Here is a 16293-nt window from a genome sequence, read left to right on the forward strand (position 1 = left end):
AAACTGAGGCTTAAAGGGGTTCAGTGTCATGCCCGAGGTCATTTAGGTAGCAGGCAAGTGACAGAGTAAGGGCTGAAATGCAGGCAGTCTAACTCTGCTCTGTTGTGGGCTGTGTGAAGAAAGGCCTAGAGCAGGTCGTTTCTCTATGGAGTAGCGAATACACAGAAAGAAGTGTTCTTGGGTCTGGGGCCCTCGGAAATGTCAAATATTTATTTCAGAAAAATGGCGTCAGAGGCAATACTAGTTGATTCTGTCATTTGGTCCTGATTGGAACTGCAAGCCCAAGAGCCCATCAAACCTGAGGGAGAGCGGGCAGGAGTGTGGGGTGCTCACCCATCCCCCCATCCCCACCCCCGTCCCAGGGAGAGGTGAGCTCTGTCCTTGTGAAACTATCCAGTGCAGAGAACTCAGAGCGTGCAGAGGCCAAGGGACGCCCAGGGGAGTCAGGACCCCAAAGGTGAGATGCTGCTGAGAGTTTCTGAGCCCTGAGGCATCCCCACACTTACTGTTCTTTCACTGCCTGCTTCTTTGGTTCATCCTCTGTGAAGCCGTGGCATGGAAAGGACACGTGTGCTTCTGTGAGAGAGAAGCAGAGGCTGGGTGAAACAAGCAAACCTGGATCTCCAGCCTTGGAGGAGAAAATGAAGCCAGAGATGAAATGGGTGGTGTTGGCTTCAAAGAGGGAAGGGTCCTTGGCAGCCTGACGCCTGCAGAGGAGAAGAAAAGAGAGCCAGGGAGGTCTCCCTCAGCCTCAGCCAGAGGCAGGGCCCCTGGGCCTTAACCTCTGAACACCCACTGCTCCCCAGACAGACAGGTGGAAGGGAAAGTGAGGGGGACTTAATTAAAGCAAGGGCAGCTGGGGCAGTGGAATTTACCAGCAGGGGACCTCCTTGCCTCTCCCCGCCCCTCCCGCCCCCTCATACTGATGTTTGCTGAAAGTCAGAGGCATTTCTGGTACTACATATGTAGGTGTACTTTACAGGAACTTTTAAATAAATCTAGTCCCGAGTGATTCATTATTCTATTACATTAGTTAGCTGTTGGAAGATCTCTCACACCATATACAAATGACGAGCTATTTCATTGCTGGTACTTATGAGTCATCTTGCCGACTTTCTGTGTATATTTTCTACCACTGTTCTGTAATTGCATTCTTTCGTTCAGTGTATACAGGTGAGGATTATGTTCTTACCTTCTCCTACATTCTTCTGTGAGATCAAACCAGCAACAACAAAAACAGGCAGATATGGTTTTCTTTGATAGTTTATGGAGATTTATAAAGCTAACCTAGACACTAGGGCTTCAACTTAGATCTGAAATTACAAGTAAGTTAATGCAAATGCTCTTCTGAGATTTGTAATAAGCAAAAGTGTATACCAAGACAGTCTTGGACTTCCCTGGTGGCACAGTGGTTAAGAATCCGCCTGCCAATGCAGGGGACACAGGTTCGAGCCCTGATCTGGGAAGATCCCACATGGTGTGGAGCAGCTAAGCCTGAGCGCCACAACTACTGAAGCCTGTGTGCCTAGAGCCCGTGCTCCACAAGAGAAGCCACCACAGTGAGAAGCCCGCGCACCGCAACGAAGAGCAGCCCCCGCTCGCCGCAACTAGAGAAAGCCTGTGCTCAGCAACAGAGACCCAAAGCAGCCAAAAATAAATAAATTTAAAAAAAAGACAGTCTTGCATTTGATGGACCTTATCAAGTTGTGTACCCATCTTGCCAAATTGCTGTCTTCAAAAATTCATTTTTACGTTTAATGGATCTGCTTCATCCATCATTACCACAGAAATCTAAAAAGTTCTTGTCAACACCAAGAAGGAGAGAGGAAAAAAATATGACCCAAGAAAAGATGGATTTGTATGACGGAGAAGACCACAAACCATGTGTTTCCTTCACTCCATTATCTCTGGAAGGTCTCCCTTGGCAACTTTTATTTTGTCACTTCATTCTATCTTGGATGCTTCTCTCTCTCTCCCTCTCTCTTAAAAAAAATATTTATTTGGCTGCACTGGGTCTTAGCTGTGGCATGCCTGATCTTTAGTTGTGGTTTGCGGGATCTTTTAGTTGCTGCATGCAGGTTCTTAGTTGCTGCATGCGGGATCTGGTTCCCTGACTAGCAATCGAACCTGGGCCCCCTGCATTGGGAGCACGGAGTCTTAACTTCTGGACCACTAGGGAAGTCCCTTGGAGGCTCAAATGTAGTGAGAGAACAGAATTATAAATATGAAGGGAAGGGAGAATATGGCTCCCCGAATTAAAAAGTGTTCCTCCATTTCCCCTTTTTATGTTACCTTGAAGCCTCTCCAGCTGACTCAGCCACATTGGTTGGAGCTGCGTTGCATGTACTCAGACTTACCCATTCAAATGACCACGGCAGGAAGTTAGAAGCACACCTTTGACTCCAATGGAGTTTTTCTATTCGCATGCTCTCCATACGGAGGAGTCATCAGGGCTCGGATGAGGTCTTCACAAGACCCCAAGGTTTCTTCTCAGCGGCGCCCAACCTGACTGCTCAGCAGATATTTTTGAGAAAAGCTGGGAGCTCAGAGAGCTGCCCATGGTCATTTGTCGAGCCAAGTGCCCTAAAATTGCAGATGCCAGCCAGTCAACACTTAAGGAACGGCACTTCTCCACAGCTGGAAATCTGGAATGTTCTCAGTTTTATAAATGTTTTCTAGATGGTGCAGATGGTGATTTTGTTCGTCAGCTAGCCAGATTGTGCTTTTTATGGCGATTATGCTTAATACATTTTGAGCTCAGTTTAACCATAATTTGAAGTAAAAATACATGTATTTTAGTGACTCAAGGTGGCTGGGTCATAGTGTTGGTACTATTAATTAGGAGTCTTTTGGTTGAAAGCAACAGAAAACCCAGCTTCCACTGACTTAAACAATGAAGGGACCTCAATCCACCTAAGAAGGCCAGAGGTGGTTCAGGCTGTCGGTAAGGCTTGTTGGCGTCAAGATCTCATTTCTTTTCCTCTCTCTGTTCTGGCTCCCACTATGTGAGCTGCATCCTATGGCAGACTTCCTTTATGGTCCCGAGATGGGTATCAAAAGTCCTGACGTTTTATGATTCCTTGTTCATGTCCACAGGAGAAAGAACATCTCATTTTTCAATTGTCAAATAAAATTCCTGGGCTTCATTCTTTAAAAAAAATATTTTTAATTTTTGAATTTTACTTATTTTTTTTTAATACAGCAATTTCTTATTAGTTATCTATTTTATGCATATCAGTGTATATATGTCAATTCCAATCTCCCAATTCATCCCACCATCACCACCCCCCGCCCTCACTCTCCCTCCTTGGTGTCCATATGTTTGTTCTCTACAACTGTGTCTCTATTTCTGCCTTGCAAGCTGGTTCATCTGTACCATTTTTCTAGATTCCACACATATGCATTAGTACATGATATCTGTTTTTCTCTTTCTGACTTACTTCACTCTGTATGGGTCTCTAGATCCATTTACAAATGACCCAATTTCGTTCCTTTTTATGACTGAGTAATATTCCATTGTATATATGTACCGCATCTTCTTTATCCATTCGTCTGTCAATGGGCACTTAGGTTGCTTCCATAACCTGACTATTGTAAATAGAGCTGCATTGAACATTGGGATACATGTGTCTTTTTGAATTATGGTTTTTTCTGGGTATATGCCCAGTAGTGGGATTGCTAGGTCATATGGTAATTCTATTTGCAGTTTTTTTTTTTTTGCTGTACGCGGGCCTCTCACTGTTGTGGCCTCTCCCGTTGCGGAGCACAGGCTCCGGATGTGCAGGCTCAGCGGCCGTGGCTCACGGGCCCAGCCGCTCCGCAGCATGTGGGATCTTCCCGGACCGTGGCACGAACCCGCGTCCCCTGCATTGGCAGGCGGACTCTCAACCACTGCGCCACCAGGGAAGCCCCTATTTGCAGTTTTTTTTTTTTTTTTTTTTTTTTTTTTTTGTGGTACGCGGGCCTCTCACTGTTGTGGCCTCTCCCGTTGCGGAGCACAGGCTCCGGACACGCAGGCTCAGCAGCCATGGCTCACGGGCCCAGCTGCTCCGCAACATGTGGGATCTTCCCGGACCGGGGCATGAACCCCTGTCCCCTGCATCAGCAGGCGGACCCTCAACCACTGCGCCACCAGGGAAGCCCTGCAGTTTTTTAAGGAACCTCCATACTGTTCTGCATAGTGGCTGAATCAATTTACATTCCCACTAACAGTGCAAGAGGGTTCCCTTTTCTCCACACCCTCTCCAGCATTTGTTGTTTGTAGATTTTCTGATGATGCTGGGCTTTATTCTGATGGGACCAATTACTGTATTTAGGAGTATGGGATAGCCTGCTTGGTAAAAACCAGCTCCTCCTTGGAGCTGAGGGAAGGTTAATCCCATCCAAAACATTTTGTTGAGAGTTGGGTAGAAATGGTTATGCAAAACAAAACTGGGATGTTGTTTCACCAAAAGAAGGGTACATGGATGCAAGGAGGGAAAATAACCAGTATCCTCTACTGAATGTGTTGGGAGGAAAACTGTAAGCTTTCCAGAAAGGGAGGCTGAGGAGTGATAGCGAGGGGCTCTGTTAAGGAGTCTGAACTTGACATCTTTTAAAGGGCTGTAATCAGTAGTTGTTATCCAACATCCACGGAAAGCTCTTCAGGGGCATTTAATGTCCAATTATCTTTTTAAAAATAAAGCTTTTCTGGGACTTCCCTGGTGGTCCAGTGGTTAAGAATCTGCCTTCCCACGCAGGGGATACGGGTTCCATCCCTGGTTGGGGAACTAAGATCCCACATGCCATGGGGCAGCTAAGCCCGTGTGCCGCAACTACTACTGAGCCTGAGCGCTCTATAGCCTGATCACCACAACTAGAGAGACGCCTGCGCTGTGCAAGAAGAGCCTGCACACTGTAACGAAAGATCCTGCGTGCTGCAACAAAGATCCTGAGTGCCACAACTAAGACCCCAAGCAGCCGAAGAGAACAGATATTCCGTATTTTCCAGATCAAAACATCCTTTCCAACCCTTAGGAGTTTTGATTCCAGCTTAGAAACAGTCCTCTGCGCCAAGTCCTATGGTCCCTGGCTGTGAGCCTATATCTCTTACCTCTGTTTCTTGTTTCTTGGCTGTTTTGGCCACCCTGCCACTCTGTTTCACTTCCAAATTTTGACTTCCTTATGCATGAGTCATAAGGCAGTAAGCAATGATTGTATGTGCTGAGGCCCAGTTGCAGCGGAGCAAGAAGTTTGGACCTTTTCTCTTGGTCCAGCCACCTTGCCTCTGTTCTAGAACCAGGTGCCCTGTTCCACCTGGCCTGCCTGTCCCAGTGCCCACTAGGCCTGGTGGCTGAGCTTGGCCTAAGGAGTAAAGAAACCTGTGGGTAGGTGTGAGCAGAAGTAGGGGCTGGAGATGAGTGTTGGGGGTGGCTCCATACAGAGTCAGAGGGAGACCAGGTGAGGAGTGCAGTTTGGTGGTTGCAGCTGAATGACCACTCATTATGAACATGCTTATGAACATTCCTTGTTTGTTCTCAATTTCAAGCGTACAGAGAGGCACAAATATGGAGGAAGTCTCTTTGCAAGAACTGGCCAGGGATCTGTGAGTCAGGCATGTCAAAGTTTAATATACTATTGCCTGCCTTTTTACATAAGTGGTAAAATTTGTATTTTATTAAAAATTTCAATAGCAACAACATTTTCCACTACAACTATTACCACCACATCCACTGTTTACTGAGCACGTGCTATTTGCTATGTGCTTTACTTATGTTACCCCTAATCTTTATAATTCTAGGGAGCAGGGATTATTTTTCCCATTTTACAAATTTTACTAATAAGAAAATTGGGGTGCAGAACAGCTAAACTATTTACACAAGGTTATACAGCTAATAATTTGCAGAATCAGATTTTGAACTCAGATCTATCTGGCTCCAAACTGTAAAAGTTTTTATTTGAAAATGAATTTCTTTCTTTTTTTTTTTTTTTGCGGTACGCGGGCCTCTCACTGTTGTGGCTTCTCCCGTTGCAGAGCACAGGCTCCGGACGCGCAGGCTCAGCGGCTATGGCTCACGGGCCTAGCCGCTCCACGGCATGTGGGATCTTCCCGGACCGGGGCACGAACCTGTGTCCCCCGCATCGGTAGGTGGACTCTCAACCACTGCGCCACCAGGGAAGCCCTGAAAATGAATTTTAAATGAAATTCATGCTTAAATTTCTTCTCTTTACATAAAAGTATGGACAACTTATTTATACCAGTATTCTAGAAAAATCTATTGCTTTAAAAAATAAATTCCTTTGGGACTTCCCTCGTGGTGCAGTGGTTAAGAATCTACCTGCCAATGTAGGGGTCACGAGTTCGATCCCTGTTCTGGGAAGATCCCACATGCCTCAGAGCAAGTAAGTCCGCGTGCCATAACTACTGAGCCTGCACTCTAGAGCCCGCGAGCCACAACTACTGAGCAAGCCCGCAGGCCTAGAGCCCATGCTCCGCAACAAGAGAAGCTAGCTCAATGAGAAGCCCTCACACTGCAACGAAGAGTAGCCTTCGCTTGCTGCAGCTACAGAAAGCCTGTGCACAGCAACAAAGACCCAATGCAGGCAAAAATAAATAAATTAAATTAATTAAAAAAAAATTCCCAGGTAATATGTGGATTTAAAGTTTCTGTTCAATTTCATTTAATCTGGCACCAACTTTGAAAACCTTAATACAATGTTCTAACTTTGCAGGTTGTATACCTATTTTGAGCTAGTTTTATAGATGGTAAGCTTACTCCATAACTGCTTGTTGAGGTTAATGTTTTGTCATTTACAGCAGTTAATGTTGAGAAATAAGGCATTTGTTGTATAATTTCCTACCACTGGCAGAGAAGGTAATATGCAAATCATTTAGGAATTTTCTACCAAAGAAAGCAGCCATTGTGTCTTTTTGTGTATGAGTATTTGAATATGATTCACGCTTCATTGAAAAACTTACCCATGACTATGCCTTGAATGTTTTTTACAAAAATTAAAAAATATGTACTTATTATAGAAGATTGGTAAATTACAGCAAAGAAAATAATCATGCATAACCTACCAAAGATAGATACATATTTTACATGGCTTTTTAAATACAAAAATTTAAAAATTAAAAAAATTTTTTAATTTAAAATTACAATTTACAAATTCCAGGTATATGAGTGAATTACAATTTACATTGTAATTCACTCATATACCTGGAATTTATTTTAGTACAGGGAGTTAAGCCTTATGTTTCTAATAAGATATAGATGAGCACAAAACTATTTCCTTAGTTTTCAATATGATAAATAAATGGTGTCCCTGTTAGAAATATGTAAACTTAGTTTGAATTGAGGCAAATCCCTGATCAATTTTTATCCATTGTTGGGAAAAGTCACAGGATTCTTGAAGTGTACTAGGTTTATATGATAAAGTTTCCAAGATCAAGATCAAATTTCTGCCAAGAAAACTTAATTTTTAAAAATATGGATAAACTTCTCTGTTCAGATTTAAATGTCATTTTTTGATTGTAAGATAAGATAACTTGACAGATGGTTAAAAGAGCAGTAGTCTGAGAAATGCAATTTACAATAAATCTTTCAAGAAATACATTTAAATGCCTGCCAAAAAGCTTCTCAAATAAATCCCCAAGCTTAAATTCCAATCTCTCCAAGGAATATATGCAGTAACTTTTTTTTTCTATTTGGATAGATTTTATTTTTTAGAGCAGTTTTAGGTTCACAGCAAAACTGAGGGGGAAAGTACAGAGTTCCCATATACCTCCTTCCCCCCAATATGCACAACATCACCTACTATCAACATCTTCCACAGATTGTTACAATTGATGAACCTACAGTGGCATGTCAATATTACCTAAAGTCTATAGTTTACATCAGGGTTCATTCATGGTGTTGTACAGTATATATTTTGCCAAATGTATAATGACATGTATCCCACCGTCATCCTATCACACAGAATAGTTTCACTGTGCTAAAAATGCTCTGTGTTCAGCCCTCCCTCCTGCCAACACCTGGCAACCATTGATCATTTTACTGTCTTGCACTATTTTTAAGGGATACTTCTATGTCATTTAATTGGGAAACTTTTCTTTCTTTCTTTTAATTTTAATTTTTAACTTTTTAAAAAACTTTTTATTGTGAAATAATTATAGACTCAGAAGAAGTTGCAAAAATAGTACATAGAGTTCCATGTATCCTTCACTCCGCTTCCTCCAATGGTAACATGTCATATAACTAACTGCAGTACAGTATCAAAACCAAGAAACTGACATTGTCTAACACCGTTAAGTAGCTTATAGGTTACAAGAGGTCTTACTCAATCTTCACCAATTTTTACATGCATTCGTGTGTGTGTGTGTGTGTGTGTGTGTGTGTGTAGTTCTATGCAATTTTATCCCTTCTATAGATTCATGTAACCACCACAACAATCAAGGCATAGAACTCTTTCAACACTACAAAGGAACTCCCTCCTACTACCCTTATATATATAAAACCCTTCCACCCTTTCCCTGTCCCCTGGCAATCACCAATCTCTTTCCAAATCTGTAGTTTTGTCACTTCAAGAATGTTATATAGAATCATCCAGTATGTAACCTTTTGTGGTTTACATTTTTCACTAAGCATAAAGCATTTGAGATCCAGTTTTTTGCCTCACCAATAGTTTACTCGTTTTTATTTCTGAGTACTATTCCATTGTATGAATATTCCAGAGTTTCGCCCCTTGAAGGACATGTGGGTTGTCTCTTTTTTATTCTCTCTTGCTTTTACAACTAAGGCTGCTATGGACATTTATGAACAGATTTTTCTGTGAACATAAATTTTCAATTTTCTGGGATAAATGCCCTGGAGTATAGTTGATGGGCTGTATGATAGGCACATATTTTGTTTTGTAAGTAACTGACAAATACTTTTCCAGAGTGACTATACCATTTTACATTCACACCAGTAATGTATGAGAGATCCAGTTTCTCTCCATCCTCACCAGCTATTGGTATTATTGCTCTTTTTTTTTTTAACATCTTTATTGGAGCATAATTGCTTTACAGTGTTGTGTTAGTTTCTGCTGTATAACAAAGTGAATCTGGTATACATATACATATATGCCCATATCCCTTCCCGCTTGCGTCTCCCTCCCACCCTCTCAATCCCACCCCTCTAGGTGGTCGCAAAGCACTGAGCTGATCTCCCTGTGCCATGCAGCTGCTTCCCACTAGCTATCTATTTTACATTTGGTAGTGTATATATGTCAATGTTACTCTCTCACTTCGTCCCAGCTTACCCTTCCCCCTCCCTGTGTCCTCAAGTCCATTCGCTATGTCTGTGTCTATATTCCTGTCCTGCCCATAGGTTTGTTAGAACCTCCCCTTTTTTTTTTCGATTCCATATATATGTGTTAGCATACGGAATTTGTTTTTCTCTTTCTGACTTACTTCACTCTGTATGACAGACTCTAGGTCCATCCACCTCACTACAAATAACTCAATTTAATTTCCTTTTATGGCTGAATAATATTCCATTGTATAATTGGGCCACATCTTCTTTATCCATTCATCTGTCGATGGACACTTAGGTTGCTTCCATGTCCTGGCTATTGTAAATAGTGCTGCATTGAACATTGTGGTACATGACTCTTTTTTTTTCTTGCGGTACCCGGGCCTCTCACTGTTGTCGCCTCTCCCGTTGCGGAGCACAGGCTCCGGACACGCAGGCTCAGCGGCCATGGCTCACGGGCCCAGCCGCTCTGCGGCATGTGGGATCTTCCCGGACCGGGGCACGAACCCGTGTCCCCTGCATTGGCAGGTGGACTCTCAACCACTGCACCACCAGGGAAGCCGGGTACATGACTCTTTTTGAATTATGGTTTTCTCAGGGTATATCCCCAGTAGTGGGATTGCTGGGTCGTATGGTAGTTCTATTTTTAGTTCTTTAAGGAACCTCCATACTGTTCTCCATAGTGGCTGTATCAATTTACATTCCCACCAACAGTGCAAGAGAGTTCCCTATTCTCCACACCCTCTCCAGCAATTTTTGTTTGTAGATTTTTTGATGATGACCATTCTGACAGGTGTGAGATGATACCTCATTGTAGTTTTGATTTGCATTTCTCTAATGATTAGTGATGCTGAGCATATTTTCATGTGTTTGTTGGCAATCTGCATATCTTCTTTGGAGAAATGTCTATTTAGGTCTTCTGCCCATTTTTGGACTGAGTAGTTTTTTTGATATTGAGCTGCATGAGCTGCTTGTATATTTTGGAGATTAATCCTTTGTCTGTTGCTTTGTTTGCAAATATTTTCTCCCATTCTGAGATTTGTCTTTTTGTCTTGTTTATGGTTTCCTTTGCTGTGAAAAAGCTTTTCAGTTTCATTAGGTCCCATTTGTTTATTTTTGTTTTTATTTCCATTTCACTAGGAGGTGGGTCAAAAAGGATCTTGCTGTGATTTATGTCATAGAGTGTTCTGCTTATGTTTTCCTCTAAGAGTTTTATAGTGCCTGGCCTTACATTTAGGTCTTTAATACATTTTGAGTTTATTTTTGTGTGTGGTGTTAAGGAGTGTTCTAATTTCACTCTTTTACATGTAGCTGTCCAGTTTTCTCAGCACCACTTATTGAAGAGGCTGTCTTTTCTCCATTGTATATTCTTGCCTCCTTTATCAAAGATAAAGTGACCATAGGTGCTTGGGGTTTATCTCTGGGTTTTCTATCATTTTCCATTGATCTATTTCTGTTTTTGTGCCAGTACCGTACTATCTTGATTACTGTAGCTTTGTAGTATAATCTGAAGTCCAGGAGGCTGATTCCTCCAACTCCGTTTTTCTTTCTGAAGATTGTTTTGGCTATTCAGGGTCTTTTGTGTTTCTGTACAAATTGTGCAATTTTTTGTTCTACTTCTGTGAAAAATGCCAGTGGTAGTTTGTTAGGGATTACATTGAATCTGTAGATTGCTTTGGGTAGTATAATCATTTTCACAATGTTGATTCTTCCTATCCAAGAACATAGTATATCTCCCCATCTGTTTGTATCATCTTTAATTTCTTTCCTCAGTGTCTTATAGTTTTCTGCAAACAGGTCTTTTGTCTCCTTAGGTAGGTTTATTCCTAGGTATTTTATTCTTTTTGTTGCAATGGTACAAGGGAGTGTTTCCTTAATTTCTCTTTCATATTTTTCATCATTAGTGTATAGGAATGCAAGAGAGATCTGTGCATAAATTTTGTATCCTATTACTCTACCAAATTCATTGATTAGCTCTAGTAGTTTTCTGGTAGCATCTTTAGGGTTCTCTATGTATAGTATCATGTCATCTGCAAACAGTGACAGTTTTACTTCTTCTTTTCTGATTTGGATTTATTTATTATTTTTTCCTTTTATTTCTTTTTCTTCTCTGATTGCTGTTGCTAAAACTTCCAAAACTATGTTGAATTATAGTGGTGAGAGTGGGCAACCTTGTCTTTTTCCTGATCTTAGAGGAAATGGTTTCAGTTTTTCACCATTGAGAATGATGTTGGCTGTGGGTTTGTATATATGGCCTTTACTATGTTAAGGTAGGTTGAATTTACTATGTTAAGGGTGTTGAATTTTTTCAAAAGCTTTTTCTGCATCTATTGAGTCTATCATATGGTTTTTATCCTTCACTTTGTTAATATGGTGTATCACATTGATTGATTTGCGTATATTGTAGAATCCTTGCATTCCTGGGATAAACACCACTTGAACATGGTGTATGATCCTTTTAACTTTCTGTCAGATTCTGATGGCTAGTATTTTGTTGAGGATTTTTGCATCTATGTTCATCAGTAATATTGGCCTGTAGTTTTCTTTTTTTGTGACATCCTTTTCTGGTTGGAGTGTCAGGGTGATGGTGGCCTCATAGAATGTGTTTGGGAGTGTTCCTCCCTCTGCTATATTTTGGAAGAGTTTGAGAAGGATAGGTGTAAACTCTTCTCTAAATGTTTGATAGTATTTGCTTGTGAAGCCATCTGGTCCTTGGCTTTTGTTTGCTGGAAGATTTTCAATCACAGTTTCAATTTCAGTGCTTGTGATTTGTCTGTTTATATTTTCTATTTCTTCCTGGTTCAGTCTTGGAAGGTTGTGCTTTTTTAACAATTTGTCCATTTCTTCCAGGTTATCCATTTTATTGGCATGTAGTTGCTTGCAGTAATCTCTCATGATCCTTTGTATTTCTGCAGTCAGTTGTTACTTCTTTTTTATTTCTAATTCTATTGATCTGAGTCTTCTCCCTTTTTTTCCTGATGAGTCCAGCTAATGTTTTATCAATTTTGTTTATCTTCTCAAAGAACCAGTTTTTAGTTTTATTGATCTTTGCTATTGTTTCCTTAATTTCTTTTTCATTTATTTCTTATCTGATCTTTACAATTTCTTTCCTTCTGCTAACTTTGGGGTTTTTTTGTGCTTCTTTCTCTAGTTGCTTTAGGTGTAAGGTTAGGTTCTTTATTTGAGATGTTTCTTGTTTCTTGAGGTAGGATTGTATTGCTATAAACTTCCCTCTTAGAACTGCTTTTGCTGAATTGCATAGGTTTTGGGTCATTGTGTTTCCATTGTCATTTGTTTCTAGGTATTTTTTGATTTCCTCTTTGATTTCTCCAATGATCTCTTGGTTATTTAGTAGTGTATTGTTTAGCCTCCTTGTGTTTGTATTTTTCACAGATTTTTTTCCCTGTAATTGATATCTAGTCTCATAGCATTGTGGTCAGAAAAGATACTTGATACGATTTCAATTTTCTTAAATTTACCACGGCTTGACTTGTGACCCAGGATATGATCTATCCTGGAGAACGTTACATGAGCACTTGAGAAGAAAGTGTATTCTGCTGTTTTTGGATGGAATGTCCTATAAATATCAATTAAGTCCATCTGTTTAATGTGTCATTTAAAGCTTGTGCTTCCTTATTTATTTTCATTTTGGATGGTCTGTCCATTGGTGAAAGTGGGGTGTTAAAGTCCCCTACTATGATTGTGTTCCTGTCGATTTCCCCTTTTGTGGCTGTTAGCATTTGCCTTATGTATTGAGGTGCTCCTATGTTGGGTGCATAAATATTTACAATTGTTATATCTTCTTCTTGGCTTGATCCCTTGATCATTATGTAGTGTCCTTCTTTGTCTCTTGTAATAGTCTTTATTTTAAAGTCTATTTTGTCTGATATGTGAATTGCTACTCCAGCTTTATTTTGATTTCCATTTGCATGGAATATCTTTTCCCATCCCTTCACTTTCAGTCTCTATGTGTCCCTAGGTCGGAAGTGGGTCTCTTGTATACAGCGTATGTACAGGTCTTGTTTTCATATCCATTCAGCCCATCTATGTCTTTTGCTTGGAGCATTTAATCCATTTACATTTAAGGTAATTATTGATATGTATGTTCCTGTTACCATTTTCTTAATTGTTTTGGGTTTGTTATTGTAGGTCTTTTCCTTCTCTTGTGTTTCCTGCCTAGGGAAGTTCCTTTAGCATTTGTTGTAAAGCTGGTTTGGTGGTGCTGAATTCTCTTAACTTTTGCTTATCTGTAAAGGTTTTAATTTCTTCCATCGAATCTGAATGAGATCCTTGCTGGGTAGAGTAATCTTGGTTGTAGGTTTTTCCCTTTCATCACTTTAAATATGTCCTGCCACTCCCTTCTGGCTTGCAGAGTTTTGTTGAAAAATCAGCTGTTAACCTTATGGGGAGTCCCTTATATGTTATTTGTTGCTTTTCCCTTGCTGCTTTTAATAGTTTTTGTTTGTATTTAATTTTTGATAGTTTGATTAATATGTGTCTCGGTGTGTTTCTCTTTGGGTTTATCCTGTATTGTACTCTCTGTGCTTCCTGGACTTGATTATTTCCTTTCCCATGTTAGGGAAGTTTTATTATAATCTCTTCAAATATTTTGTCAGACCCTTTCTTTTTCTCTTCTTCTTCTGGGACCCCTATAATTCGAATGTTGGTGCATTTAATGTTGTCCCAGAGGTCTCTGAGGCTGTCCTCAATTCTTTTCATTCTTTTTTCTTTATTCTGCTCCCTGACAGTTATTTCCACCATTTTATCTTCCAGCTCACTTACCCGTTCTTCTGCCTCAGTTATTCTGTTATTGACTCCTTGTAGAGTATTTTTAATTCCATTAATTGTGTTGTTCATCACTGTTTGTTTGCTCTTTAGTTCTTGTAGATCCTTGTTAAATGTTTCTTCTATTTTCTCCATCATATTTACGATATTTTGGATCATCTTTACTATCATTACTCTGAATTCTTTTTCAGGTAGACTGCCTATTTTGTCTTCATTTATTTGGTCTTGTTGGTTTTTACCTTGCTCCTTCGTCTGTAAAATTTTTTTTGGTAGTTTCCTTTTTTTTTTGATGGGTGGTGGTGTATTCTTATCTTACTGGTTGTTTGGCCTGAGACATCCAGCACTGGAGTTTGCAGGCAGTTGGATAGAGCTGGGTCTTGGTGCTGATATCAGGACCTCCAGGAGGCCTCACTCAGATTGATATTCCCTGGGGTCTGAGGTTCTCTGTTAGTCCAGAGGTTTGGACTCAGAGCTCCCACCACAGGAGCTTGGGAACCAAGATACCACAAGCTTCATGGTGCAGTTAAAAAAAAAAAAAAAAAAAAAAAAGGAAGAAAGAAAGAAAAAAGAGCAGTACAATATCAAAGAATAAAAAATAAAATAAAATTAGAAAGATTAAAAATATATTAGTAAAAATAAAACTATAATTGAAACAAGGTAAAATAAAACCACAACAGAAAAGAGAAAAAAAAGGGGGGGGTAACAAGCCAAAAGGAGAGATCACTAACAAAGTATAAAATAAAGTTAGAAAAATAAAAGATTTATTAGGAAAAATACAAAAGAATCAACAACAATGAATCAACAAGATAAAACAGAATCCCAATCTAAAAGAGGAAAAAAAGAAAAGGAAAAAAAAAAAAGGCCTTGGGTATGGGGGCAGAGTTTAGACGCGGGGGGAGGGGGGGATGACGACGACCGGGACTTAGGCAGGGGTGGGGTTTAGGGTGGGTAGGGACCTACGCGGGTGGGGGGCCAACGTTCAAACGTGGGGCGGGGCCTCTGCTTAGGACCTGCATGGAAGGGGAGTGGCAGCACGTGGAAAGGAGGCCCTCTGGAGTGTGGAGTTCCCGAGTTAGGAGGTAGGGCCCTGAATGAGGGTGTTTGGGTTCGGTTTAGGCTCAGCTCATTGGAGGGGGTCTCAGAGTGTAGAGGTGGGGCCCTGGGTGGGGGTGTAGGGGTGGGGCTTGGGCTCTGCAGGGCAGGAGGGAGGCTTTGAGGGCAGAGGATTAGTCCTGGGAGCCCAACAGGCTCCCAGGTGTCTAAGTGGACAGGGAAGGCACTGGCCCGTTCCCTTCGGTTCCTTCACGCCACCCCCCCCAACACTGACTCCCCTAGGGTCTCCCCGGTCGCCGCTGGACCCCTAACCATGGGTGGGTCCCACTGGCTATAGGAACTCCTCCCCTCCCCCAGCCACCCCTCAGGGGTACCAGTCCAGGAGGTCCGACCTTTACTTTTGCTCCCCCTTCCCTCCCTCCCACTCCCTCAGGACCCGCACAGCTGGACCTCATCAGTGGGGAGAGGATCTCAGCAGGTTCCTGGTGGTCCAAGTGGGCGGGGGAAACCTGGCCACACTCCCTTTTGATCCTCTGCCCTCCCAGTGGTTCCCCAATTTCCCCCTTCTGGCGTGGGATCCCTTCCCCTCCCCCAGCCGCGCCTCAGAGGCACCAGTCCAGTCCCGCCTCCACTTCTCCTCCCCCTGCACTCCCCGCCACGCCCCACGTCCCAGTTGCTAGGGGTTCCTCCCGTCTCCTTAGGTGTCTGTGGTCCCCCACCGGTGCCTGGTAGGTGCCCTAGTTGTGAGGAGACATGAATTCTGCATCCTCCTAGTACACCATCTTTTCTTTCTTTTTTTTTAAATATGGAACACTTCATGAATTTGCATGTCATCCTTGTGCAGGGGCCATACTAATCTTCTCTGTATCTTTCTAATTTTAGTATATGTGCTGCCCAAGCAAGCACTGGAAACTTTTCTAAATGGTCTAGAAGCTGACTATAAGGCTCTCTGTTAAAACAACATAGCATTGTATTTCCATGGGTACTGGGGACTTCCTTCTTCAAAGTGAAAAGTGTGCAATGCTGCAATTTGGGGATGTGGTTATAATTTGGATTATTCTCTTTACATGATGAATTTTTATAAGGAATATAATATCTATTCCCATTTCATCCAGTATCTGCAGGAAATATATTGTCCCAATCTAGTTCGTAGGACACAGTGGCCAGCAAAGCCACAAAT

At 41.6% G+C, this 16293-nt stretch overlaps 1 non-coding gene across 1 annotated transcript; it reads right to left on the minus strand.

Annotated features, from left to right (window-relative positions):
- Positions 1–15912: 15912 nt before the first annotated feature.
- Positions 15913–16019, minus strand: LOC136137376 (U6 spliceosomal RNA). Its single transcript, XR_010656716.1, has one exon. It is a non-coding gene; the product is annotated as a U6 spliceosomal RNA (small nuclear RNA).
- Positions 16020–16293: the final 274 nt, after the last annotated feature.

The sequence above is a fragment of the Phocoena phocoena genome, chromosome 17 (genome assembly GCF_963924675.1).
Source record: "Phocoena phocoena chromosome 17, mPhoPho1.1, whole genome shotgun sequence".
Taxonomy (NCBI): Eukaryota; Metazoa; Chordata; class Mammalia; order Artiodactyla; family Phocoenidae; genus Phocoena; species Phocoena phocoena.